Genomic DNA, 26389 nt, shown 5'->3' on the forward strand with positions numbered 1-26389 from the left:
CAGGGGGGTTCTTCAGCCTGGCTGGAGGGAACAGGTGGGCAGAGCAGGCAGAGAGGTGCGGAAATGTGGTCTTACTGCGGAGAGAGCAGCTCACAGCCTCTCCAGGCCAGGCCAGGGAGGGTGGGTGGAGAGGATGCATTAGTTCATCCTCTAATCTAAGAGAAGATAGAGCATGACCCAACAACAGTAATGGCAGGTTAGATGCTCTCAGCTACAAAGATAACACTGCAGCAGAGACAAGGGCTGCAAAGACTGAGGGAGATCAGGGAGGCTTCCTGAAGCGGGGGGCCCAGAGCTATGATGGGAGAGATAGGAATTAAATGGGTAGAAGCAGGGACCAGTGTGTCAAGCTGAGGGAAATCCTGTGCAAAGGCCCTGTGGTAGGGAGTGCCATATATCTGAGGACGTGAAAAGCATGTGTGGCAGGAACAAGAAGATCTAGGGGCAGGGATGTGGTGCCTTATGGAGCAGGACCCCCAGGGGGTTGGTTTAGGCTGAAGAGTGATCAAATCAGATGTCACACATGCACCTTTAGATTCTGTGGATCCAGGGAATCCTCATAGCTCCAAGCCTGGAAATCTCAGGGTTTATGGCCCAGCTCCACCATTTCCTCAGTGTGTTTTCATTTTGTTTTGGTTTTTTTTAAATAAATTTATTTATTTTTGGCTGTGTTGGGTCTTTGTTGCTGCACGCGGGCTTTCTCTGGTTGCAGCGAGCGGGGGCTACTCTTCGTTGCGGTGCGCAGGCTTCTCATTGCGGTGGCTTCTCTTGTTGCGGAGCACGGGCTCTAGGCGCGTGGGCTTCAGTAGTTGTGGCACGCGGGCTCAGTAGTTGTGGCACACGGGCTTAGTTGCTCCGCGGCATGTGGGATCTTCCTGGACCAGGGCTCGAATCCGTGTCCCCTGCATTGGCAGGTGGATTCTTAACCACTGTGTGACCAGGGAAGGCCTGTGTGTTTTCATGGGTAAGGAAGGTACCTCTGTTTCCCCATCTATAACATGGGCTCACTGCCCCCATCAAAGCCTAGATGTGAGGACTCTGTATGGGAAGGTGTGTGAAATGCCTGTGTGAGGTGCCCCCACCCCAGCCCTGAAGGGACCACCCATGAAATGAGCGAGCCCTCCTCCCTCCCCCATTTCCCAGGATTCCCACTCACCCTCTGAAGGTTGGTGGGGAGGCCTGTGCCCCCCGCTTTTGGCTTCCGTCTCATTGGCAGGTTGGGAAAGGATGAGTTCATGGCCAAGGTCAGAGGTTCCCTCCCTCGGGATGGGTCTTCTGAGGGCCGTGGCAGGTTCCCACCACTCCCCCCTTCTGTTCCTTCAGCACAAGGCATCTCTGTACCTGGAGACGTTGTCAGGAGAGGTTGCGTCCAGCAGTGTTCTCATTCGCTGTGCCCCCAGCTTCCCTGCGGCCCCACCGCAGCAGTGCCGACCTTGGAGGCAGATGTGGGGTGAACCCTGGCTTGGCTCTGTGACCACTCTGTCCCTCCGCCCCTCCCCTCTAAGTTGAGATAGTGCCACTTGCCTCATGCAGCTGTCATGAGGGTTGGAGTCCCTTGGGGACATGCCTGGCATACAGTAGTCATTTAATACACATTAATTTCTTTCCCCTGCCTGATATGAGGCCACGGGGATTCGTTTCAGGCTGTGGAGAAAGGTGTGCACTTTCCTCACCAGAAAAGACACTTGGTAAGTGCTCGTTAAAGGACGGACTGAATGGCTGAGTGGCCACTAGTAGAACAGGGCCGGCTGTGCCCGGAGCTGCAGTTCTGGGGTCCCCTGGCTGTGTGATGTTGGGCAGGTCACGTGCTTTCTCTGGGCTCCTCTGTGGAAGGTGAGCAAGGCTGACAAGGTCTGGTAAAGCCACCGGAGAGGGTGAATGTGGCAGTTCTCTGCCAACTTAAAAGCTTGGTCCCGACCACAGTGGTGGTCTCACAGATGAGGAAACGGGGGCCCAGAGGGGTGAAGTGCTGGCCTGGGGCAGCCCGGCTGAGGATGCTCCGTGAGGCCCTGAATCCAGTGCTCCTTCACCGGAGTGCGCTGGGGGTGCTCTCGGTGATGTCCCCGCTCCTCACCCAGAACCTGGCATCGGCCAGCAGGGCATCAGCACACATCCCAGCTGAGAGCAGCGCGTTTGATGTGCGTCGCGAGGTCTGTCCCAGGTGAGACTGCAGAATAACCTATGGCAAAGGTGCCGTGTTTCACGTCTGCTGGGAATTGGCTGCATGGCCTTGGGCCCCGGCAAGGTGGGAGGGGACGTTGTCACGGTTTGGCTTCGCCAGAAACAGACTCCAGGGAATCCGCGCGGGAGGCTTACTGGGGAGCGCTCGTGGAACAGTGCTTGTTGGGGGCATGGGATGCATTTGGGCTGCGATGCAGTCACCACAGAGACCTCAGGACCCCATGCGCACTCCAGAGCTGGGGTGGTCCTGCAGGGCTGCATTGACTGATCACTGGTGCAGCTGTCCCCGGGGAGAGGGCGTGCCTCGTTGGGGGGGGGTCTCCCTTCTAATGAGGCACGTGGCTGTGAGTCCCTGGCAACCAACATCCCTGGCAGCTGGGGAAGCCCTCACATTGGCCCTAAAGGGAGTCTGGGTGGTGCACTACGACAGGCGTCCTGTGGCATCACCAGCCAGGCACCAAGCGGCTTAATCTTCTCGAGGATGGCAGTAACAGCCCCTGGCCCTTCTGTGCCTCTGACCCCAGGAACCCTGCGAGGTAGGACTCCTGATTGCCACTTTCAACCTGAGAGACTGAAGCCCACAGAGATGCACAGGCCCCCCAGGCAGTAAGTGGCAGAATTGGGGCTCTGAACGTGGCACCCTGCACCCCACGGCCTCCACTTCCCAGCACACCACATGCCGTCAGACCCCGGCCTGGGCTCCTGCCGTCCCTTCTGCCAGGAGTGCCCTCTTCTCTCTCTGTTCAAGGCTGTCTTGGCTCCGTCACAACTTCTCCTCGAAGCCCTGGCAGGTGAACATTCTGAGTCCTTCTAGCTTCAAGGCCCTTTCCTCTGGTGCAAGCCCTCGCCGAGGTCACTCGTGCCCAGCTTTGACCCTGGTCTGGAATCTGAGCTCCCTGAGGGCAAGACCGTGGTGTCCTGCCCACCCAAGACTCCTGGTGCAGTGCCCAGGCCCGTGGCGCTGCACAAACACCAGCAGAGCTGCATGAAATCTTCAGCCCCCCTTTGGCACCCCCCAGCCCAGCCAGCGTGACTTGCTGCCACGAATGGTCAGGGCTGGTGCCAGCCCCTGTCTCTTGGTGGTGCCCACGGAGGGGAGGCAGGGTTTGCTGGGTAGGAAACAGTGGTGTTGCTGGGACAGGCAGGCGGCCTGGCCCCAGGGGCCCCGTTTGGTGAGGTGAGAGAGAGGAGTTTGACGAGAGGCCAGTAGGCAGGAGGGGCCACCTTGGGGGCCTTTTTCCCTCCCAAGGCCAGCCCGGGAATGGCTGCTGCTCTCCTGGGCTCCTGGGGGAAGAACATCCCCTTGCCTGGTCCTGTCCCTGGAACAGCCAGGGGAACCCAGTGATGGGGGATACTGTCCCTGGTACCTTTTGGTGGCTTTGTTGAAGTGTCCTTGTGCCCGGTGGGAAGGAGAAGCAGAATTCTGGTCAGGGAGGGCCAGCTGAGAGGCCTGAAAGCTGGGAGAAGTGCCTGGAACACGGGCTGCCAGTGTGAGATCTCACTCATGTTTGCTTGACATTTGTTCATTCATTCAGCATTTGTTCCTGAGCCCAGCCCTGTGCAGAGCGTGGGGCAAAGGACCGGGCTGGGATTCTTCTGGTCTCACCTCGTCCACAGACATGCTGGTGACCTTGAACCAGCCTTTTGGCCTCTCTAGACCTTGATGTCCTCACCTGAAAAATGGGGACAATAGTACTCTCTGGGTGGCCGGGAGATCACACAAGCCAATGGCTGTGAAAGGACATTAGCAAACCATACAATTCAGAACAAATGGTGATGATTTTCTCAACTGTAGATTATTTTCTGTTATCACTACTGTTTGTCTCCCAGCTTCCATTTTTCTCAGCTCCTTATCAGGCCTAGTGAAATTAATTAATGTTTACTTGTTATTGTTGCTGGCTAATTTGTTCTCCTCCCTCCTATGTCCTCATTTCCCTTGGTCCCTGCCCCTTCATATAATAACAATAACAATAACAGCACCTCCGGCAGAGTCTGCTCTGGAGCACATTGACTCAGTCCTCACGTCAGCCTCCTGAAGTTGGTACAGTTGTCATCCGCATTTTACAGATGAGAAAACCGAGGCTCAGAGCTGGATTTAAACCCAGACCCTGACTCCAGGGTCTGTGCTCTGAACCATGGTGCCCGCTGTTTTTCAGCTTCGCCTGCGTTCCTGCCTCAATGAAGAAAACGTGGCTGCACTTGGCCGGTCGGCTGGAGCAGGAGACCTGGTGCTGGTCTCGCCCCCTGCTCACCTCACCTGCCTCTCTCCTGTTTCTCTGTCCTGTCGGGCTTGTCCCTGCCTCTTGGTCTTTGTGCTCGCAGGATCCCCTGCCTGGAAGGCTCTCACTCCAGATCTGTGCATGGTTCAGCTCAGCCGTCACCTCCCCAGGTCACCCCTGACTGACCAAGCGTCCTCAGAACCCAGCAGCTCTTGTCTGAGTGGCCCCCCGTGTGCTGGCCCCCTCCTCTCCTGGCTGTGGGAGGGGCTGCCACCCCAGCCTTCCATGACGCTCCCGTACTTGGGTCCTGGAACTCAAATGTCCTTGGTTGGGTTGTCCAGTGGGGGCCTCAGCCTCTGAACTAGAGGCCAAAGAAAACTGAGCTGGATGAGTGATCCGAATCTGGACTCATTCACCTGCATTCACTCAGTCATTCATTCACCCATTCATTTATTCACCCATTCATTCATTCACTCCACACTAACATATTAGGAATCTTTCTGCTGCCCACATGCTCTGTGCTGAACGAATGCTTCTCCAGTGAAGGAATGAATGTCCGTCCTTACCTCTCCCCAGCCTTTCCTGTCTCTTCCACTGGAAGTCCCTCCCCGCGTCCACCCCAGGGAGACCCTGGACCCTCCCTGCTGACATTTGATGTCGTGATCAAGCAAAGGGCTTGCTGTCGCTCTGATATCTTCCAGCGCCCCTCCTCTTCCTCCCTCTGTGTGATGGATGCTGGGACGCCCCGAGCCAGATCTGCAGCAGCCTCTAGAGGAGCTTATGCTGTGTGTTGGGACTCACTTCCCCCAGGGTAATCTCATTTATCTTCTGAGTGTTCACAGCTGCCCCTCAGTGCCCAGAATGCGGCCCGACACACACTTAGCCCTCAATCAGACTTTTGTTTTGTTTTTTTTTTTTGAAGTAGAGTTGATTTACAGTGCTGTGCCAATCTCTGCTGTACAGCAAAGTGACTCAGTTATACACATAGAGACATTCTTTTTTTTATATACATTTCCATTACGGTTTAATCCCAGGATATTGTATATAGTTCCCTGTGCTATACAGTAGGACCTTGTTGTTTAATCCATCCTGTATATAGTAGTTTACATCTGCTAATCCCAAACTCCTGGTCCATCCCTCTCCCTACCCCTCTCCCCCTTGGCAACCACAAGTCTCTTCTCTATGTCTGTGAGTCTGTTTCTGTTTTGTAGATAGGTTCATTTGTGCCATATTTTAGATTCCACATGTAAGTGATATCATATGGTATTTGTCTTTCTGTTTCTGATTTACTTCACCTAGTATGATAATCTCTAGTTGCATCCATGTTGCTGCAAATGGCATTATTTCATTCTTTTTTTATGGCTGAGTAGTATTCCATTGTATGTATGTACCACATCTTCTTTATGCATTCATCTGTCGATGGACATTTAGGTTGTTTCCATGTCTTGGCTATTGTGAATAGTGCTGCTATGAACATAGGGGTGCATGTATCTTTTTGAATTATAGTTGTGTCCGGGTATATGCCCAGGAGTGGGATTGCTGGATCATATGGTAATTCTATTTTTAGTTTTCTGAGGAACCTCCACAGTTTTCCTTAGTGGCTGCCCTCAATCAGTCTTCACTAAGTGGTTGAATGAATTCTTTACTCCATTTCCCTCACTTAGGTGCCACTGTCTGTGTTTTGCAATTCCTCAGATTCTTTTTGAATTGGAAAGGAAAACGATAAGATAGCAATAATAATTGCTTATATTACCGAGCACTTGCTACATGCTGGCCATTGTTCTGAATATTTTACGTGTGTGAATTCATCCAGTTGTCCCAGTCCTGTGAGGCAGGTATTAGTGCCCCCATTTACATGAGGTAGCAGGTACACTGAGCCAGCCACTTGCCCACGGTCACAGGGCTCCACAGTAGGGGGTTGGGATGTAAACCCAGCAGGGCCCCAGAGACTGTGTTCTTGAGTCAGTCATTACAGGCAGGAATCTGTTTTGCTGAAGAGGGCACAGGAGGCCTGGGAAGCTGCCCTGTGGCACTTGCCTCTGCAGACAGAGAGGACGAGAGTGTCAGGCTGCATGTGGGTCCTGAGTCCTGACTTACAGTGAGCTGCTCTTAGAAGCCAGGGCGGGGGATGCGGGCGCATCAGAGATGGGGGAGACGGGGAGCCCAGCTCATAGGGCCGTGGTGTCTTCCTTTCAGCCCCTGCTGGTGCCTCCCTTGATCCCCAAAGGGGCCGTGTCCAGTGAGCCACGTGGCCTGAGTTGCATGTCCCTGGTGCCCGGTGCTCCCTTGTGCCCTGAAGAACCGTCTGTCTGAAGCCTCTGTCCGTCACCTTCAGGTCAGGGCACAGCAGCCCCCGGGTCTGCCTCTGAACGAGAAGGCCTTAAATCCATTCCCAGCCCTCACTCCTGAATTGCCTGTGCGATTTTTACAGTTGCTTGGGGAACTGTAAGTCTGCGCTGCCTGACTCCTGTGTATTTAAATTCTCAGCCATAATGTTATATTAACTCATTTTTTGCAGTTTCCTGGGAGGCCGTGTGTACATCACTGGGGCGGTGGGGGAGTGGGAACGGCCGTGCACGTGGACAAGCACAGCTGTGAGTGTGCCTGGTCCTGGGGGCTGACCGGGGGCGAGTGGACGGGCGCCTCTGTGAGCGCCCACAAGAGGCGTCCTCTGCCAGCCAGGCGCTCACGGTCCAGAGTCCACCCCGAAGCTGCGGAGGCCGCCGTGTGGCTGGTGAACTCAGGATCCCGCTTAGGGATCGCTCCGGAGCCCGGGTGAGGCTGTGGGTCACGTGTGCATCATCCTTTATGTCCCAGTGTGTCCATCCCCTCATCCATCCCCAGACACATGCTGAGCACCTGTTGTGCACCCAGCCTGGAGACACAGCACGCACAGAGCTGACCGTCCTGTCTTCCCGAGATGGTGTTCTGGGCAATGGATATTGACCTGACAGGCGGATGGTGCCGGGGACTGGGACGGCCTTGAGAGGAAAGGAGAGCTGGGTAGGGGGATGGGAGTAGGGCCTGAGGTGGGGGGAGGTCAGTTGGGAGGCTGGGGAGAAAGGCAGAGACCCGAAGGAGGTCGGGAACCAGCCGAGTGGCTCTAAGGTGGTCGTGGTAGCAGTAGCTGATTGTGCCTGACCAAGGCCCTGCTCTGCACGTGTTCACTCATCCAACCTGCACAGCAAGGCCATGGGGGTCATCGTGCCCATTTTGCAGACGGTGCCCAAGGTCAACAACTGCTAAGTGGCAAGGCTGGCATCAAGCATAGGCTTTCTGGCTCCATCATCCGTGTTCTCACTGCTCTATTCCACAGCTCTCTGGGGAAAAAAGGCCTTTCACATGGGTGGCACAGTACATGCAAAGGCCCAGGGGCCAGAACGTGGTTGGTGAATTTGAGGAACAGTCAGAAGGCTAGTGTGGCTGGAACAGAGTGACTGGGGGTGAGAGTGGAAGAAGGAAGGGTGGAGAAGTTGAGGGGCTTGATCTTGAGGAACTGGGGGCTCACTGTGCTCCCTTTTCTGATTCTTGAATCAAGGCAGCAGTGGGGCAGAGCAGGGATGGTAAACAGAAGAGGGCAGAACTGTGCGGTAGGGCAGGATCTAGGGGTTCCTGTGGGGCAGGATGAGCAGCAGGGAAATTCCTGGAAGGAGCAGGGCTGGGAGAGCCCAGGGGCTGCGGTGGGAGGGAGAGGGAGGCTTCCCGGGAAAGACCCATTTGGGGGATCCCAGTTGCTCAGCCGCAGTGCAGCCTTGCTCTGGGGATCAGAAAACCAGGACTTCTCAGGGACTTCCCTGGCGGTCCAGTGGTTAAGACTTCGCCTTCCAATGCAGGGGGTGCGGGTTCCATCCCCGGTTGGGGAGCTAAGATCCCACATGCCTCACGGCCAAAGAACCAAAACATAAAACAGAAGCAATATTGTAACAAATTCAATAAAGACTTAAAAAAGAAAAAAAAAAACAGGACTTCTCAGCAGGCTCCCTTGCCTGCCCACTGGGAAACATAGGCCTCTGCCTGGTGTGAGGAAGGGCCCTCAGAGCTCAGCCCTGATGCTTTATTTCGTTGTCCACTCTCTGCCTCAGTTTCTTCATCCAGAAAATGGGAATCCTGATACTCGTGAGAATTAGATATAATGGTTGTAATGTTCTGGTGCTGCTTATTGACCACCTCCTGTCTCATTCGGTTCTCTGGGCTCAAATAATGACCCCATTTTTTGTGTGTGTGAGTCTGTTTCTTTTTTGTTATATTCACTAGTTTGTTTATCTTTTAGATTCCACATAGAAGTGATATCACACAGTATTTGTCTTTCTCTGACTTATTTCACTCAGCATAATACCCTCCAAGTCCATCCATGTTGTTGCAAATGGCAAAATTTCATTCTTTTTTTATGGCTGAGTAGTATTCCATTGTGTATATATACCATGTCTTCTTTATCCACTCATCTGTCGGTGGACACTTAGGTTGCATCCTTATCTTGGCTATTGGGAATAATGCTGCTATGAACAATTGGGGTGCATGAAGTTTCCCCATTTTATGGGGAGGAAACTGAAGGCCAGAAAGGGAGTGACTTGCTCAGAGCCCCTCTGGGTCCTAATGTGGCCAGGCCCAAAGGGCTATGGAGTGTGGAGGAGAGAGAAAGACCTGGAATTAGGCCCCTGTGTCTCCCTCCACACATGTACAGTGAGGCCCCCATGGCTTTCCATGTCTGCCCAGGCAGGAGCGGTCTGGGGTAACTCGAGCTTGGACACTGCAGGTGGGCGCAGCCCTCAGGTCTCCCTGCCTGTGGGGCACAAGGGCAGGACCATAGGAACACCTGTGATGGTCTTCATTCATGCTGTGCTTGCTGCCTGGAATGCCCTCCCCCCCGCCCCCCAGCCAAGTCCTCACTCTTTTAAGTCTTAGCTCAGGCCAGCACCTCCTCCAGGAAGCCTTCTCTGACTTTGTCCCCAAAGGTCACACACCACCTTGGTGCCCCCATAGCCCTGTGCTCATGTCACTCAGCGTAGACCTTGTTGGTGCTAGTATCTGTCCTCCTCCACCCAGCCTGGGGTGTCCCTGCTTGTGGGGCTGTGTCCCAGCCCTCCCGCACCCCCAGTGTCCCTCACAGGGCATGGCATGGAGCTGGTGTCAGTGAATGCCTGTAGAACAGAGCTGGCTGGACCTCAGGCCAGGGGAATGGAAGGGCCCTAAACCTTGTTGGGCAAGTGCCACCCCTGGCTGACTTCATGGCACCAGGCCCCAGCTGGCTAGGCAATGGATCGGGGGTATCCTGCACACTCAGGCCTGGAGGTGGCCAATGCCCCTTTCTTGGGATAGCTTCTGAACAGCAGGCCCTGGCAACACCCGAGATAGCAGTGCACTGCCAAGCCCTGGGGTCTCACAGAGTGAAGCTGGTCACCTGCAGCCTGATGGCTCAGCCTGGAGTCATTCCTCGCTGGAGGCCCCTGATGAAGGCTTGGCCACGCAGTGCTGGGGTCGCTGGGTAGAGGCCCCATCGTGCCCCCTTCACCAGGGCTGAGCCCACTCTCTGGAATCATCCCTAAATGCCAGCCTCTGTTTTTCCTCTTAATGAGGAAAGCATTTCTCTCCTCTCTGCCATCCCCCCTTCTTCCAGAATGGATTTACCGTTCTGCTGTGCCACATGGCCCCCTCCTCCTTCCCTTTCCTCTCCCCTCACAGGCCAAGGAAAGTGGAGGGTGTTATTGTATATTTTAGCCGATTGTTCCCTGTATGCCCCAGTCTCTTTGGGGTGGGGCTGGGGGGATGGGGGAGTAAGTAAATTATATATTGAACTCCTAACTGGAGCTGAGGCCTTGTGGTTTCCATGGCGACCAGGCTGGAAATAGCTCTGCGTGACATCAGCACGGTACAGGTATAGCCGGATCCAGCCGTTCCCCAAACAAGCTGGCAAGGGGAGCAAGGGATGTGCAGCTAATTAGCATATGCAAATAAGGCCTGGTGAGCAGGGTGGGGCCTGGGCTGCCCCAGCAGGGCCTGTGGCCATGGCCTGGGCCTCTGACAGGTAAGCGGGCTGGGGCTGGTGGTGGGGTCAGGGCCCAAGCTCCCCCCGGCACATCCCTGTGCGGGGCTGGTAGGGGCCTCCAGTGTGGGGCCCAGGCTGCCCGGGCCTGCCTGCCCCGTGGGGCTCTGGGAGCATGGCCAACGGGGCTGCCAGGGGATGGGCGGGCATGCATGGCGTGGAGCTGGGATGGTTCCCTGCCCGGGCTCTAGTGGAATCTGGCTCCTCTTGGCTTATGGGTGTCTTTGAAGCCAGATACTTAATTGGGCCCTGCTGGCTTGCTGCCATTTTTCTCTTCAGGTCTGTGAGGGAGGGGTCACCCCCTGCCCACCTTGGCTCCCCCCTCCACCTCCAGGCCGTGGGAAAGGCTCACAGACTCCCGCCCAGGTGCTACACTGCTGCATCCAACACGCCCTTTCCTGCCTAGACCCAACAGCGGGGAGAGAGCAGAGCCTTTCATTTGTGGCTTCATACTACCCACTGGTCTCTTGGCCTCTCTGAGCCTCAGTTTCCACCTCAGTGAAATGGGGGTATTGTTTCCCTGCCCACCTACCTCACAGGGTAGTGAGGGGCTAATGAGGTGACACTGGGGAAGGGCCTGGGTGAGCTTGATGGGCCGGACACATTTGGAGGAGGAGGAGATTTTCTGTCATCTCAGTTTAAATTGAAGCTCGGTCACCCGGTACTGCCCCCTCCCCCCAACATACACACACACACACACACACACACACACACACACACAAACACGCACATTCTGGTGAGACTGGAGAACTTACAGTAAATTTCTGGGCGAGGTGAAATACTGCCACCTTCATTGTGGTGATTTCCACACGAGGGCTCTTGGCTGAACTGCCAGCGTTTGAGCTGGGCGTGCTCTGTGGCTAAATGAGATAATTCATTCATTTCAGCAAATGCTGAGGGTGTGCCGAGTGAGGGAGGGGTGGGTCCGGCTGGGCCAGGCATGAGGAGCGCTCAGTGGGCTCAGGAGACAGACAGATGGTCTCGCCGGTGCTGCCTGGGACTGGGGGCGCCTGGGAAGATTGTTGAGGGGTGGGACCTTTGATGCCTTAAGGGTGAGTCAGAGTGCCCTTGGCAGTGAAGGCGGGGGTGGGGGGGTGGGTGGTGGGTGGGGGACATTCCAGGGAGAGAAGCGGGTGGGCACAGAGGCTCAGAGGTGGGAAAGGACACCCAGCATTTGGGGGAGGGGCGATACTTGGCTGTGACTGGGGAGAGTGATGGAGATGCCACTAGCAAGTTCAGGTGCCAGCCCCAGAGGGGCTGGAAGCCAAGGAGTTGGGACGCGGTCCTGGAGGCAGTGGGAGCCATCGATGGCACTTGAGCAGGGGACCGATGTGATCAGATCCTGGTTTCAGAAAGAAAAGATGGGCTGAAGAGGGCTGAGTGTGAGACGGAAATAGTCATGGATGGTTCCGGTCCCTCTGGGAGCCCCTGTAGCCAAGAGTTGCTCTTTCCATGGGCAAAGGACCAGGAAAGATGATCTGTCTTTGGGCCTCAGTTTCCTCATCTGACCATTGGGGGCAATGTGTACTAGGCTGTGGAGCCTGTGTTAGCACAGCAGATGTGAGCATTTGTTCTCCTGGGCCCCGGGATCAGTGGGGAGCAGTGGAAGGGAAAGGCCACTGCCCCAAATATTCTGGAAGGAGGGGACAGCAGAGATGGGCAGGGTTGCTGACTTCGTGCTGGGACCGAGGTTTTCACGGGTTGTGTTCGGGCCGTGGCGCAGGTGAGGCTTTGTGTATTTGGCGGGAGGGAATTCTGCCTGGGCCGCCCCTGAGGCTGCTGGCAGCCAGTGAGGAGGATTCCCGGGCAAGGGGGTCCCTGTGCTCATCACCTCTCCCTTCTCCTCCACAAACCTCGTTTCCCCTCATCTCATAGTTTCAGAGCCCTTGCTAAGTGTCAGGGTTGGACAGGGCCCTGGGCACCTGTGATGGCCAGATGTAGGGCTCACCAGTGGAGCTGGAGGTGTACAGATGAATAATGACCCCACCCAGGGGATCAGTGCTGGGGTGGGCTCAGCACCGAGGGCCAGAGGAGGCTGGCACCCAGCCCTGAGGTCAAGGGAGGCTTCCTGGAGAAGGGGACGTTTGGGCGTCTTGAGGAAAGAGTTGCCCAGACAGGAAGAGACGCCATTCCAGGCAGAGGGCACAGCCGCAGCAAAGGCACCGATCTGGGAGCAGGTGTGGTTTGGCTGGGCCAGGGCACAGGTGGGGAGCCTCTGATTGCCTCACCCTTCCAGGCTCCTCCGATCCTCCTGGCACCAACAGGTTAATCTGTGGGTCAGTCTGTGTTTACTGAGTGGCTGCAGTGTTCCCCGGCTGGGAGATGGCCCTGGGGGTGGGTGAAATGCAGGCCCCATGAGCCCAGAGGTCTGAGCTGAGGTGAGACTCCCCACACTCGTGCACTTCTGGGTGTCACATTTTCACAGGGTCAGCATTTGGGAGCCTCCTCGGGGCACCTCCTCGTCACCACCCTGACCCTAGAAACCTGCATGTCACTTTGCAGCCTCTGTCCTATTTCTACTCTGTGACCTTTCTGGTCTAGCATGCGAATGTGGGCCGGTCACTCCCATCCCAGAACCTGCCCGGGTCCCCTGCTACTCGGATAAATGATGAAGTCTGAGCCCCTCTCTTTATGCGATCTCTTGTCTTCGTATTTTTGCTTGCATGGTTCCCTCTGCCTGGACACCCTTACTCTCTCCTCTGCCTGGACACCTCTGGTATGAGCTGCAGACTTTGTGTCAGGAGGGCTGGGAGGTGGGTTCTGGCCCAGGGTGGACCGTGGTGGGGGTCTCATTCTGCCATTTCCCGCCATGCAGTCTCTCCCTCCCTCACTGGGTCCGTGCGTGGATGGGCAGGCACTGGGTGGCCAGACTCCCATGCCCTTTGCTCTCCTTGTCGATTTGGCAAATCTCTTCTCTAGATGCTGGTGTGGTATCCTCTGAAGCTTTTTAGAATTGTCATTTATTTGCTCATTAATTCAACAAGCATTCTCTGGGTGCTTGCACTGTGCCAGCCTCGGCACTGGGCTTGGATGTACAGAGTGAATAAAAGGGGTGCGGGCAGGAGCCCCCGCTCTCACCGCGGGGAGGCAGGGCTCCCAGGGTGCGGGCCTCCCGGGTGTGGGCCCTGCTGGCTCCTCTTCTCGCCTGAGAACTGCGGGCTCCCCGGCCCTGGGAAACAGCTGGGCCAGGTGCAGGCGCCTGTCTGGCTGCCTGCCTGGCCGCCCGCCCACCCGCCCCGGGAGGCATCGCTGCCTGGGATTTGAGTTCCTCCTAGGCCTTGCGTCGGGCCACGGGGAAATCATTTTCTGACAACGGTCATCAATTTTGCTGAGAGCCCATCGGCGCTCCAGCAGCCTGTCCCCGGCAACGGCAGCTGGTCCGTGTCAAGCCCCTCTGTGTCCTGATGACAGAAACAATTCACATTAGGCGTCTGCCCCAGAGCACACATCCAGAAGGGATGGGTTCCAGCCAGTTTCAGATATGTACCACGTCACCTCCAAGTCTGTCTTTAGGTCCTTGGGTTAGTGGACATGTCTCCCCCCATGTTGGGGTGGCCCTGCGGGGCCCTCGGTGGAACCAGCCCCAGCAGGAGCCTGGGGCCCCTCAGGAGGGGAACATCCCTGCTTCCCTGTATCCACCTCTCTGCAGACACTGTTCTAGGTGCAAAGGGTACAGCTTTGAACACAACAGACAGAGCCCCTGCTTTTGCCTGGGGGAGTGACATTTTAGCTGAGAGGTAAAGGTCAGGAAGGAGATTGCCATGCGTAGGTCTCGGGGAAGAGCATTTCGGGAAGAGGGAACAGCGTGTGGAAAGGCCCTGGGGTGAGACTAAGCTTGCTGTGTTTACAGAACAGAATTCTGTTTAGGCTGCTGTGAGTCTCAGGTGCCCAGGAATTATCCAGGGTTAGAGCCAGGGTCCTAATAGTGCCCTGGAGGTGTCCCAAGGAAGCAAGAAGAATTCTGGCGGATGATCAGGAAGACCCCTGGGGGGGATGGTGTTGGGCGTAAGCCATGAAGGGCAGCAGGATTTGGCCAGGTGGAGTTAGATATGAGGAGGGGCCTTGCGGGAGGCAGGAGCAGCATGACTGAGGCCCAGACGGTGAGAAGGAGAATGCCTGCTGGGCAGGGCTCTGTTTGCAGCTGTGGGCTCCTCTCTGACATGGGGAGATGATGCCATATTGGACTGGGTGATTGCGGGCCACCTCGGGCTCTCAGAAGCCTTGGTGAGCGCACCTGGTCAGCCGCATACCAGCGGCCCCAGGGGCTCAGCAGCAGTGGGGTTGGAGTCGGGCCATGCATCAGGAAGCCCACCCACATCCTAGCAGCCACCTCTACTCATCGCAGGCCTACCGAGTGCCAGGCACTGAAGATGCTCTGGACACCACCCACAGGGGGGCATTATCACCTGCACTCCCAGGTGGGGAAGCTGAGGCCCAGAGAAGTTAAGCGGCTTGTCCAGGGGCCATGTGTGGTGGTGGTGTGAGCCAGGCAGGGGAGCCAGGAAGTTTGCAAGAACCTGGTTTTCCTGAACATTCCTGGACAGGGACTGATGACCCACACCTGACACCTGTCCCCAAATCCAGCTGTCCTCTGGGCATCTTTCCCCTGAACTATGTGGACGTGTGCTCAGAGGCCTGGGCGTTGGGATGTGGGGCAGGGGTATGGGGAGGTTGGAGGCCAGGAGCTGGGCACCCCATGCCCTCACCTCCTGCTCAGACATGGGGAGGGGAAGGAGATGCTCCGTGAGCTTCCGGGGATCTGTGGCCTCCTGGCTTTTCATGGCCGGGGTGACCATTTACATCTTGCAGATAAGGAGCCCGAGGCTCAGAGCAGGGATGGGAGGAGTGGGGCTTCACAGCAATGATGGCTGAGCCAGGGCAGCCATGGGCTGTCTGTCCCCATGGGGTACAGTGGGGGATGGTAATGAGGATGGTGGTGGCCGTGAACGTGGGCTGTCATCTTGGGCTTTGGTCTTGACACTTGTTTTGCCAGGGCAAGGAGAGAGGATTCCAGAATTGAAGGTCCCTCAACCCCGGGTCCCCTGCACCCACCTTCACAGCTCCCTTCATGGATTCTTCTAAGGCCTGGGGCCCCACTTTGCCTGGCTTTGTCAGACCCCCATTTATAAGGTCAAATCCAGCCAAGGGATTCGCCTCTTCTGCTGCGCCCATTAGGATCCCATTCCCGGCAAGTTTGGCCAGAGCAGGCAGGGCCATGGCTGAGTGTGCTGTCCTGGTGCCAGGCAGGCAGCCTACTGACCAGCAGGAAACAGCCAGTGGTAGAGTCCTTGATGCTTTAACCCCCAGTCACCTGCTTATTCATTCATTCATGATGGGCACCTCCTAGACATCTGAGATTCTCCATTTTCTGTATGGCCCCTGTGCCTGGTATGTTGCCAGCCATATAATGCATACCCTGTAAATTACTGCCCATCTCTACAAGGTGATTTCAAAATCCTAGAAAGGTCTTTCCCCAGCCTTCAGTGTCTTCCTCCCTTGTCTGTGCCAGTTGGCAGAAATTTTACCGTTAATGATTCATCCCTTTGGCATAACTATTGCCCTGTCCAAGTTCCTCTTCTAAAATGCAAACCCTCAGTACCCACTTCAGGGAGGAGACCCTTTTGAGTCCCAGTTTCTGGGTAACCCATGTGCCTAGGAGGCTAACACTGTCTTGACTGTACAGGGCTGCGGCTCAGGGGGTTACAAGAGAAACAGGGAAGAGAGGCAGAGTCAGGAGGACAAGTGGCAGGTTCTGTGCACCTGCATTGTGCCTGGGATTACCTCTCCTTGCTCTTATCTGACACCACAGCCCTGGGCTGAAGGTGTTTTTGTTCCTGTTGTGCAGGGGAGGAGGCTGAGGCCCCCCGCAGGTTCCTCAGCTGGACTCGGGTCCGTGTGGCTCCCCTCCACGCCCTTTACTGCGCCTCCCTCCTGCCCAAGACATTGTGGGGCACTGGCAGGGCACCACGGGCAGCTCCTCTGGGCTCGCAGCTGCCGAAGGAGGGCCCGATCCTCGTAGCCTCGTAGTGAAAGGCAGTCACTCCAGAATCTGGTTTGAGCCTTGCAGCCACCCTCTGAGGCAGAAACGTTCCCATTTGTCTGATGAGGAAACAGGCACGCAGAGGCCCGGGGCCTCAGGCGTGGCCCTCCAGCGACGGGGTGTGAGAGCCAGAGCACCCATTCGTACACAACACCACCCGCTGCCTGCATAGGGGAGTGAGGGGCTCAGGGCTGGTGTTGGTGCCAGGAGATGAAGCATTCAGACAGCCCCCTTCGGTCTCCCTGACCACAGCCCCAGTTGCTGTCCCTGCGGGGCCTCCGGCGTGGCGCCAGCTGCAGGTCGGGGAGCCGGCCTGCTGGTTCTGGAGCGGCAGCACAGCCCGACCACCTTCCCCGCTGCTCCCCCTCTTCTCGCCCTCCACGTCCACCTTCCTGAGGGGAGCGGTCCACGGACGCTGCTCTGGCCGGCCCTTGGTCAGCTGTGCAGCTCCTAACTGGTCCACCCTCCAGCCTGTATTTCCTCAAGTATGGATGAGCCCCTGTCACCCAAGACACAGCCGGAGCTGAGCTAAACTCAAGACGGACCGGGTCTCCACCCCATCAATCTGCCAGTGGCCACTCTGCTGGGGAGGAGAGGGCGGGCCTGTGGGCTGGGCTGTGGGAGGTTCCGGGCTCCCGGCGTGGTCTTCTCAAACCACAAATCTACCTGTTGGGGCTGATTCATTGCTCCCTGTCCAGGAATTTGCAGGGTAACCAGCACCTGGCAATCTTCCATTCTCAGGCTCCCAGCCTGGCTACCCATTGCCTGAGGGATAAAATCCAAACTGCTCACCTCAGCCCCCAGGCCCTGCCCCTCCGGACCCCATTGCCACCCGGTGCCGCATGGTCGTGTTCCAGCCATGCAGGCCACCACTTCCTCCCGCAGGCCACACTCCTTCCCACCCCGGGACCTTGCCCGTGCTGTTCACTCTGCCTAGGATGTTCTCTTCACGCTGTGTCCCCTCCTGCCTCTGCTAACGCCCTGTTGTTAAGGTCTGGCTGAAACACCACTTCCTCAGAGCTCCCACCTACACCAGGCTGGATTCCTGTTATTGTCAGTGGTCTCATAGCACCACTTACCTCTCCAGCTGAACCCTCCAGACAGCTGGAATCAATGAATTATTTATGAGAATCCCTGTTACTGTCTTGTCTTCCTCCACTGGAGCATCAGCTCTGTGGCCCCAGGACCACATTCGTCTTGTTTTCCAAAGTATCCCCGGTACCTGGTACGTAGTAAGCCCTCAGCAAATGTTTCGTGAATGAATATCAGGTGACTGCCATAGCCCTACTTAAAAAATTTGTTTCCCACGGCCGGTAGGATAAAGTCCACACTCCTCAGTGTGGCATTTGAGGCCTGTGGGCTCCAACTGAAGCAGTTCTCTCTGCCTGGAGTTTTCTCCTTGTCTGTGCCCTTCTTGGAAAACTCCTATGCATCCTTCAAAACCTCAATAGGTACTATTTTTTCTATGAAGCCTTCCTGGCTGCTCCAGGCAGAGTTGTTCTGCCCTTTGATCCAGCAGCAGCTGGGCACAGGTCCTGTGCAGGGCACTGGGGAGACAGGGCTAGGAGGGTTGGAGATTAGGATCAGTGAGGAGTTAGCTCTATGGACTGCAGCCTCAGAGCATCCTGATGGTGATAAAAGACAGGCACTATTCCAAGCAATTGTCTTATGCTTTTCTTATTTCATCGTCACCACCACACTGTGAGGTGCCAGTATTACCCCATTTTACAGATGAGGACAACAAGGCTCAGAGAGGTGACAGAACTTGCAGCTAATTCATGAAAAGTTGGACTTGAACTCAAAGCTGCATTCCTTGTCACTTGCTGCTCTGCTTCCACTGAGGGGAATGTGAAGGGCTGTAAGAATGTAGAGGAGCCCCCTCCTCCCGCGTCTGTGGGCCAGGGGTGGGGTCACACAGAAGGTTTCACAGAGGAAAAACTGTCTGTGGTGAGACTAGAAGGAAGAGCACACGTTCTTCCAGGCAAAGAGGGCACTGCAGGCAAAGGTGTAGAGGGACAGGGGTAGGGTTAGGGCTGTACCAGAGGTGTAGGAGTGGGAACTCCTGAACGTGGGGAGGCTCGGGAGCCTGGGGGCTGCTGGGAGCAGGGAGAAGGGGAATGATAAGGAAGGAGGCTGGGGAAGTGGGCAGGCCAGAGCAGGGAGGACCAGGACCCGGGTGCTTGCAGAGGGCCTGGGTGATGGATCGGAGCTCCTGGCATGTGGTCTGTTGCTGTGGTCCTGGCATGTGGCCACTGTGGGCTCTGGTTTCTGGCAGCTTCCAGGCTCACAGTCCTTTGTTTCTGCTTGTCCAGCTTCTACCCTGTTCCCTCCAGGCTGACAGGGCAGGTGGGGGCCCCTGGGGATTGATTGCTGTCTATACATCCTTGGGAGAGAACAGGAGAAGGAGCCCAGTGACTGTCACGCAGCATTTGCCAGGTCCCCCTTTACCTGTCTTCTCATTTACGTAATGGTCATGTGCTACCTGCTCCCCCAAGTCCAGTCTTGGGCTACCTCTCTGAGGCCCATGGTCCATGCTTCTGACATGGCCTCCCACGCCAGTGGTCTGGGCCAGCTGGCCTCTCCGGTGTGTCCTGTCAGTCCTCTACCCAGGCTGCAGGCACCAGTGTCCACCCTGGGTACAAGTGGGCAGTCCCAGCCCATTTCATCCTCACCTCTGCCCAGCAAGGCAGGTGTTACCGCCCCATTTTCACAGAGCTGGAAACTGAGGCTCAGAGAGGTTAAGTAACAGTGTGTGATCACCCAGCCAGTGAGGTGGAGCCAGGATTTGGACCCAGGTCTGACTGGCTCCACGGTCCTGCTTCTTCCCGAGTGGCCCTGCCCCTTCCCGAGTGGCCCTGCCCAGGGGAGCCCTCCCCCAGCCCCACCTCATCTCTGCTCACCCAAATCCAACCGTCCTTCAAGGCCTTGCTTGGAAGGACCAGACTCAGTTCTGGCCTGTGGCTGAGGTTCAGTGTTCTTCCCTCCATTCTCTCCTTCATTCATTCCCGGATGCTATGTGCACGCCACGCCCTCCACTTCAGGCACCCTCTGGGCACTGGGGGTCCTACATAGAGGTCAAAGCCCAGACTCTGGTTAGATTTCATGGCTTCGTTTTGGGACCTCTAATAAATCACCCCTCTGAACATCAGTTTCTTCATCTGTGAAATGGGGTGACGTTAGTGCTCACCCCCTGGGTTGTTGGTAGGATTGAGTCTCTGTGTGTAAAGTGCTGAGAACAGTACCTGGCACATAGCAGGCCCTCTGTCCATGTTACGTGTTGCTATCTCCAATCCCAGTTTTCATGGGCCCCCTCCTCCAGGAAGCATCCCTATATCCTCCAGGTTGGTGAGCACCTCCTTCCTTTGAGCTCTGGCTCACTCGCTTCATGTCCCAGTTGAGATGAGATCTGAGGGTCAGGTGGGTCCCCTGCCTGACTGTAGGCACCTTGGGGGCTGGGGCTGCCCGCACCATAGCCCCCTCACCCCACCCCAGCTACCAGACCAGGGTTCTGCACATAATAGACACTTAATACATGTTTATGGAATTGAATTAACGATAAAACGAGATAATGGCCTGGAAGGAGCCTGAGTTGTTAGGAGGGAATACGCAGCGTAAAAACCAGGCATATTTTTTTAAGCAGATTAATCTGGTCTTAACTCATTCTAATAGCCTGCACCCCTATTGGCCAAGGCCATTATAATAATATACGGCCAGGGCCATGGAGCTGGGAGATAGTGCCTCAAAGTTTGCCTTTTGAAGGATATCACAGCAGGCTGCCTCCTGGCCCTCAGAGCTGGAGCCCAGGGAGGCTGAGGGACTTGCCTGGAGTCACACGGTTGGAGATGGGAGACTGAGAGGAGATTCAGGCTCAGAGAGGTCATGGGGCTTACCCTAAGATGCACAGCCAAAGAGGATGAGCTGGCAGAGGAGTCCTGGTCTTCCTCTGGGGTGGTTGCATTCTGTTGTGTTTGATGCTTGGTGCCAGGACTGGAGCTCCCAGGTTCTCATCCCAGGGGGCTCTTCACCCGTGTGAACCATCATCCTCACAGGAAGTCAAGTTTAGTGCCTCCAAATGCATAAACCCTAGAGGAGGGGAGATGAAGCTCGTATCAGTCATTCACACCTTAGTCTGAATTCATATGCTGATGAGGGCTGAGATCTGAGGGAGATCTGTGGGCTGTTGGAAGGGAGAAATGGTCTGGCTCCTGTCAGATTAGGTGGGGCAGTGGGACCTGGGGCAGTGGGACCTAGAGCAGTGGCTCTGAAGTCACCCTTCTGAGTTGTCCACTGCCCTAGCCCTGGATACAGAAAGCAGGCCAGGATCAGGGAACTTGGCTTGATTATGGAAGGAGAAGCTTGGGGTGGTGACCAGGCAGGGAGGGAGGACAGCCGTGATTTGACAATTCAGTGCCGCTCGTCAGATGCAAGTCTTGGCTACTGCAGTGGGTGTCCTGTCCAACTGTCCTCCCTCGGCTCATGTCAGGAGCTGCCCTCTGCTGTCAACAGAGTCCCACTGTTGCCACCAAATGGCTTGGGTTGGCACCCAGCCCTGGCTCTCCCTCGTCCTCAGCCTCGGACAAGTGTTGGTCTCTGAGCCTCCATTTCCTGGTCTGTGAAATGGCCACAGTGGCTTCATCCCAGTGGCATTATGGACTCAGTAGATGGAGGCACCCAGCACAGCCCCAGGCATGGATGAAGCCCCATCAGCGCCATTTCCCTAATTCTCCCACTGGCCTATGAAGAACCCAGCACCCAGGGGTGGCGAGGGGGGTGTACTTTTAATCCATGGGGCTCCATGGGTCACAACAGAGGCCCACCGACTGCCTGTTGATACAGGGGGCAAGGAGGTTTCTCTCAGCTGGAGGTTTCCCCAGTTTGGAGGTTCCCGGGGGGGGCTGTATAAGCCTGGGGTCCCCTAGCAATCCACCCCCATTGCTTCCCACCTGCCTCGTAGCAGGCAGACAAGGTCCTCAGCTGCTGGCCCAGCCGGGCAGGGCGGCTGCTGCTTTAATCAGCCATTGCGCCACTTTCCTTGGAAGGAGAAATTGCAGGTGGCAACTCGTAATTTCCCAGGCTTCTCCCTTTCATTAATTTCTCCCTGCAAAATGGAGGCTTTCCGCTGAGCCGGGGAACTGGCAGCCGTGCACAGCATCTCCTGACCAGCCGAGCTCTCTGCTCGAGGTGGGGGTGGCTGTAGGGACCGCAGCAGCCACTGTGCTCACGTTGTTCGCGCTGCCGCCTCGCAGAGGCCAGAGGTTTGTCCCATGTTCAGATTGTCTTGCCGAGCCCCACTCGGTCTGGAAAATTGCTTGGTTCGCCCTGCACTTGCTGCTCCGTCGCCAGTGGGGAAGGGGGGTGGAGGCCGGGATCTGAGGGATCTGAGTGGACCGTGAGGGGGCAGAGGTCCCTGAGCCCCCAGGGGCACCCCTGCCTCTGCGTTTGATTCCTGATGGGATGAGTGTGGGGCAGCCAGTGCCTCGAGCATCCCTCCTGAGAGGCTCTTCCTGCCCTCCAGCATTTGAGTGCCTCTGAGGGCCAGGCCCATGCGGGGTGGACGTGGGGAGGCAGATGAAGGGCAGACATCACCTGGTCCTCAGAGAGCTCCCGCCATGGGGAGGCAGATGACGTGCCAGCGATGACACCTGGCCAAGGGTCATTGTCAGACCAAAGGGATGAAGACCAGAGAATGGGGAGCCCAGGGTCTGGAAGGATGGATGGGCGGGGGGGTGGGGCGGGGCGGGGACAGGACAGAGATTCCCCAGTTCTGGAACAACACGTGCCGAGGAACTGGACTTCATCCATCCTTTCATCCCAGAGATGTCAGTTAAACAGCTGCTGGGGAAATAATGACATGGACTTAAGGGCAAGCCAGGTGTCCATCCCGGGCAAGGAGTTTGGTCTCTCCTGGGAGCTGGGGGAGGCTTGGTTTGATGTACAGTGTAGAGAGACTGATGGGGTGACCAGTGTGGAGAGAGTCCGGGAGGGGGACATAGGAAGACCAGGGAGAATGCTGTGGGTTGAGGGGGGGGGGTGCCCCAGGTAGATGACAGTGCCGTTTCTTTTTTTTTTTTTTTTTTTTAATAAATCTATTCATTTGTTTATTTATTTTTGGCTGTGTTGGGTCTTTGTTGCTGCGCGCGGGCTTTCTCTAGTTGCGGCGAGCGGGGGCTACTCTTTGTTGCGGTGCGCAGGCTTCTCACTGCGGTGGCTTCTCTTGTTGCGGAGCACGGGCTCTAGGCGCGCGGGCTCAGTAGTTGTGGCTCGCGGGCCCTAGAGCGCAGGCTCCGTAGTTGTGGCGCACGGGCTTAGTTGCTCCGCAGCATGTGGGATCTTCCCAGACCAGGGCTCGAACCCGTGTCCCCTGCATTGGCAAGCGGATTCTTAACCACTGCACCAGCAGGGAAGTCCTGACGGTGGTCAGGACTTCTCCTGGAGAAGGAGGCAGGGAGATACAGGGGAGGGAGGAGGGGTGTGGTCCTCATCAGGAGGAAGGGGTCAGCCACTACCTAGTATGAATTAGGGAACTGGCCCAGCTCATTAACTAAAACTCACCCACAGCCTTAGGGCCCACGAGACAGCGCTGGAGGAGCAGAGCTGACATTTGCTCCGGTTGTGTTTTAGGACCCAGAGGGTGTGCCGTAAAGGTCCTGCTCTCTCTCCCTCCCTACTGGCTGACCACGGAAAGGGTTTATTGTGTGCCCAGAGTTCCCCAGGGGCTGTGCATCTTCTGTAGGCCTCTGGACCTCTCTGAACTTATTTCCTTGGTTTGGAAAGGGCACAAGCCATGGAGACAAACCCTAGGGCATGGGGCCGCTGGTAGAAGCTATCCAGGTTAGCTGGAGACTCCGGGGACTCAGCCTGGAAGAGGGTCCAGTGCCTGCCCCCACTGTATAGGACATGGTGTCAGCTTCTCTGGGGAGACTGACAGCTGGTTCACATCCCACCAAGACCACCCTGAAGTGAGGGTGTTCCTCAGTGGAAGTCTTGTGCCTCGATATGGAAGAATGGACACTGGGCAGCCCAAACCTGCAGCTGCTTGCCACCCTGGGCAAGTCACCCAAGTCCTGTGCCTCAGTTTCCCCAGCTATGAGATGCTTCTGCCCACCTCACAGCATTGCTATGACACTGAAATGTTCATCCAAGTGCCTACCTGGCATAGGCCTGGCCCACAGCCGGCCTGAGCTGTGATGTGCTGATTACAATAGATACAGGTTGCTCTGTAGCTGTCACTCGCCCCCAGCGCTTGCAGTGGGGCCAGGGGAGATCTCAGAGGGCATCATGGACATAAAGGCAACCAGCTTTGTGAGCCAAGGGGACGGTGAGAAGGGAGGGCTCGGGGGAGCATTGTGGGTGGTGCTGGCCAGGTAGGCACCCAGGACCCAGGGTGAGATGTGACCCTCCCCACCCCAAGTCCAGGGCTCTCTCCCTGCCAGGCTCCTGAGCCAGCCACCCCAGCACCCACCTGGAAGCCTGGTGCCACCTGCACCTGCCCAGCCTCCCCACTTTCTGGAGGCACCACTGCGTTGGACTCTACCTGCCTCTCCCCCAGCCTGTGTTCTGGTTACGGAATTCCTGGGCGGGAATCTAGCACAGCTTTGATCTTTTCCGAGGGAGGGAGGAATGGGCAGCTGAGGCCAGCGGGAGCTGACTGTATATTTTCTTCCGTAATGGGGTATTAAGTAGACAATCCAGATGGGGATCTTGGGCAGGAGGGGGTGGGTGCAGCCTGCTTTGTATCAGCCTGAAATATGGCCCCATCTCTGCCAAACCTCAAAGGACGCTACCTTGGGGCTGGCTGGGAACCAGCTTTGATGTTCTAGCGGCAGGGGACTGGGCAGATCTTCCCTGGCACAGAGGGGGCTGGGGCCTTGGTCCCAGTTGGGCTGGAATGTGGCCCCTGAGGGAGAGGGGCCCCCTCCTCACTTTCTTCTCCCTTCCTTCCCACCCCCTCTGCTTCCCCTTTGTCCTTTTCCCCTCCTCCCTCACCCCTTTTCCCTTCTCTTTCCTCTCCCTCCCCCTCTGCTTTCCCTCACGCCCTCCTCCCCCTCTTCTTCCTCCTCCTCCCCCTCCTCCTCCCCCTCCTCTTCCTCCTCCTCCTCCCCCTCCTCTTCCTCCTCCTCCCCCTCCTCTTCCTCCTCCTCCCCCTCCTCTTCCTCCTCCTCCCTTTGGCCTGAGCCAGTTCGGAGCTGTGCACACCTCCCATCCACAGGCCAACCCCCTGGCATCCATGAGGATCCCCTCAGTGAATGTGTGGAAATGGCACAGGCCTCGGAGACCAGCCAGGGTGCGAGTCCCGCTTCCTCCCTCACCAGGAGGCTGATAAGGGGAGAAGGTGGTTGAAGGTGTGGACTGGGGCCACACAGCCTGTGATTGAACCCCAGTGCTCTTGCTTGTCAGGCAAGTTCCCTAAATTCTCTGTGCATCCAGGTCCTCGTCTGGAAGATGGGGACACAGTAATAGCTGCCTAAGTGGTTGTGGTGAAAGTGACGTGAGTAAAAATGCAAGGTGCTTGGGTCTCTGCTGTGGGTTGGCTGTAAGTCACTGCTTCTCTGTGACTGAGGGGAGTGGCTGGACCTCTCTGGGCCTCAGTTTCCTCCTCTGTACAATGGTATGAATAACATACTCCCCACCCACTCCCTCATAGGATGGGGTGGTGAGGATAAAAAGGATCATGTGTTACAGGACTTAGCACATGGTGGTTTCCACGAATAATTCACCCCAGTGTTTAGGAACCTCCTACTGTGTGCAGGGCTGGAGGCTGGGGTTAAGCCAAGTGGGGCCTCAGCCCTGGAGCAGGAGGGCTTCTACCCAGTGAAGAAGTCATTCCAGAGCTGCCAGGCAGGAGGGGGCTGTGTGCTCTGTAGGTTGAGGATGGTGGAGAGGTGCCCTGGGAGAGGCTGTCTGGGCCAGGACCACCAGCAGGGCCAATTTCTTTCCTTTTTCCTTTCCTTCTTCATGCTCCCACCCCCACCGTGAGACAACCAGGAATCCCACTAATGAAGGATCAAGGAACAGAGGGTTGGCACCTGGCTCTGCCTCTCGTTGGCTGGTGACCTTGGTAAAGCATCCTCTCCTTGCCTTGGTTTCTTCATCTGTAAAAGGGGGGTTGTTGGTGGCTGGCAGGTGGGGTGGGAGCTCTTTGAGTACAGAGATTGGTCTCCTGAGCTCCACTTTCCCCGGGGCTGGGCACATGGTGGACGAATGGAAGTACCAGTGAGGAAGGCAGGCCGCCCAGGTGGTCTTCCCTTCCACCCCCTCAGCCCCCACTCTCAGCCGTCCGTGGATTGTCCAGGATTGAGGAGAAAGCCGCCCACCCTCTGGACGCTCTCTTAGGCTTTGTCCCAGAGCAGCCCCTCTGCTGGGGCCCTTCTGCCCTGTCCTTGTCCCTTCCAGAGACACTGACTGTGGTCTCTGCCAGCCTCAGTGCCTGTCCTAACTCTGGTGTGGGAGCCCCGCCTCAGTTTCCCCATTTGGAGAACAGGGCTCATAACACCTTGTAGTGTTGTTACTGGTGGCATCAAGGCTCCTGCTCAGTGAGGGGTACCCTCCAACTCCCCCCAAGCACTGACCCCTTTCCCCACTGTCCCTTTAGCTGCCCCTCTGATGCCGGCTCCGGGGTCAGGGGTCAGGGCCATGCTAGGTCCATTGTAGGGGTTCTCTCGAGCCCCCCAGTAGCTCCTCTCCTGGGGCTCAGGTTGAGGAACCCGCCGGAGGTCATCCCGCTGTCTGGGCCCGGACTTTGGGCCTGTCAGTCTGAGTCTTGCTCACACCAGCCCGTGTGGCTGCCCAGCCAAAAGGCTCTGTGCTCTAGAAAGTTTTCTTAACTGGAAATGAAGTCTGTCCGCAGGAACAGCTGCCCATCTGCTCAGGTTCTGCAGATAGAAAGGGAGTCCTCCCTCCAACCCCGTG

The sequence above is a fragment of the Eubalaena glacialis genome, chromosome 11 (assembly GCF_028564815.1).
Source record: "Eubalaena glacialis isolate mEubGla1 chromosome 11, mEubGla1.1.hap2.+ XY, whole genome shotgun sequence".
Taxonomy (NCBI): Eukaryota; Metazoa; Chordata; class Mammalia; order Artiodactyla; family Balaenidae; genus Eubalaena; species Eubalaena glacialis.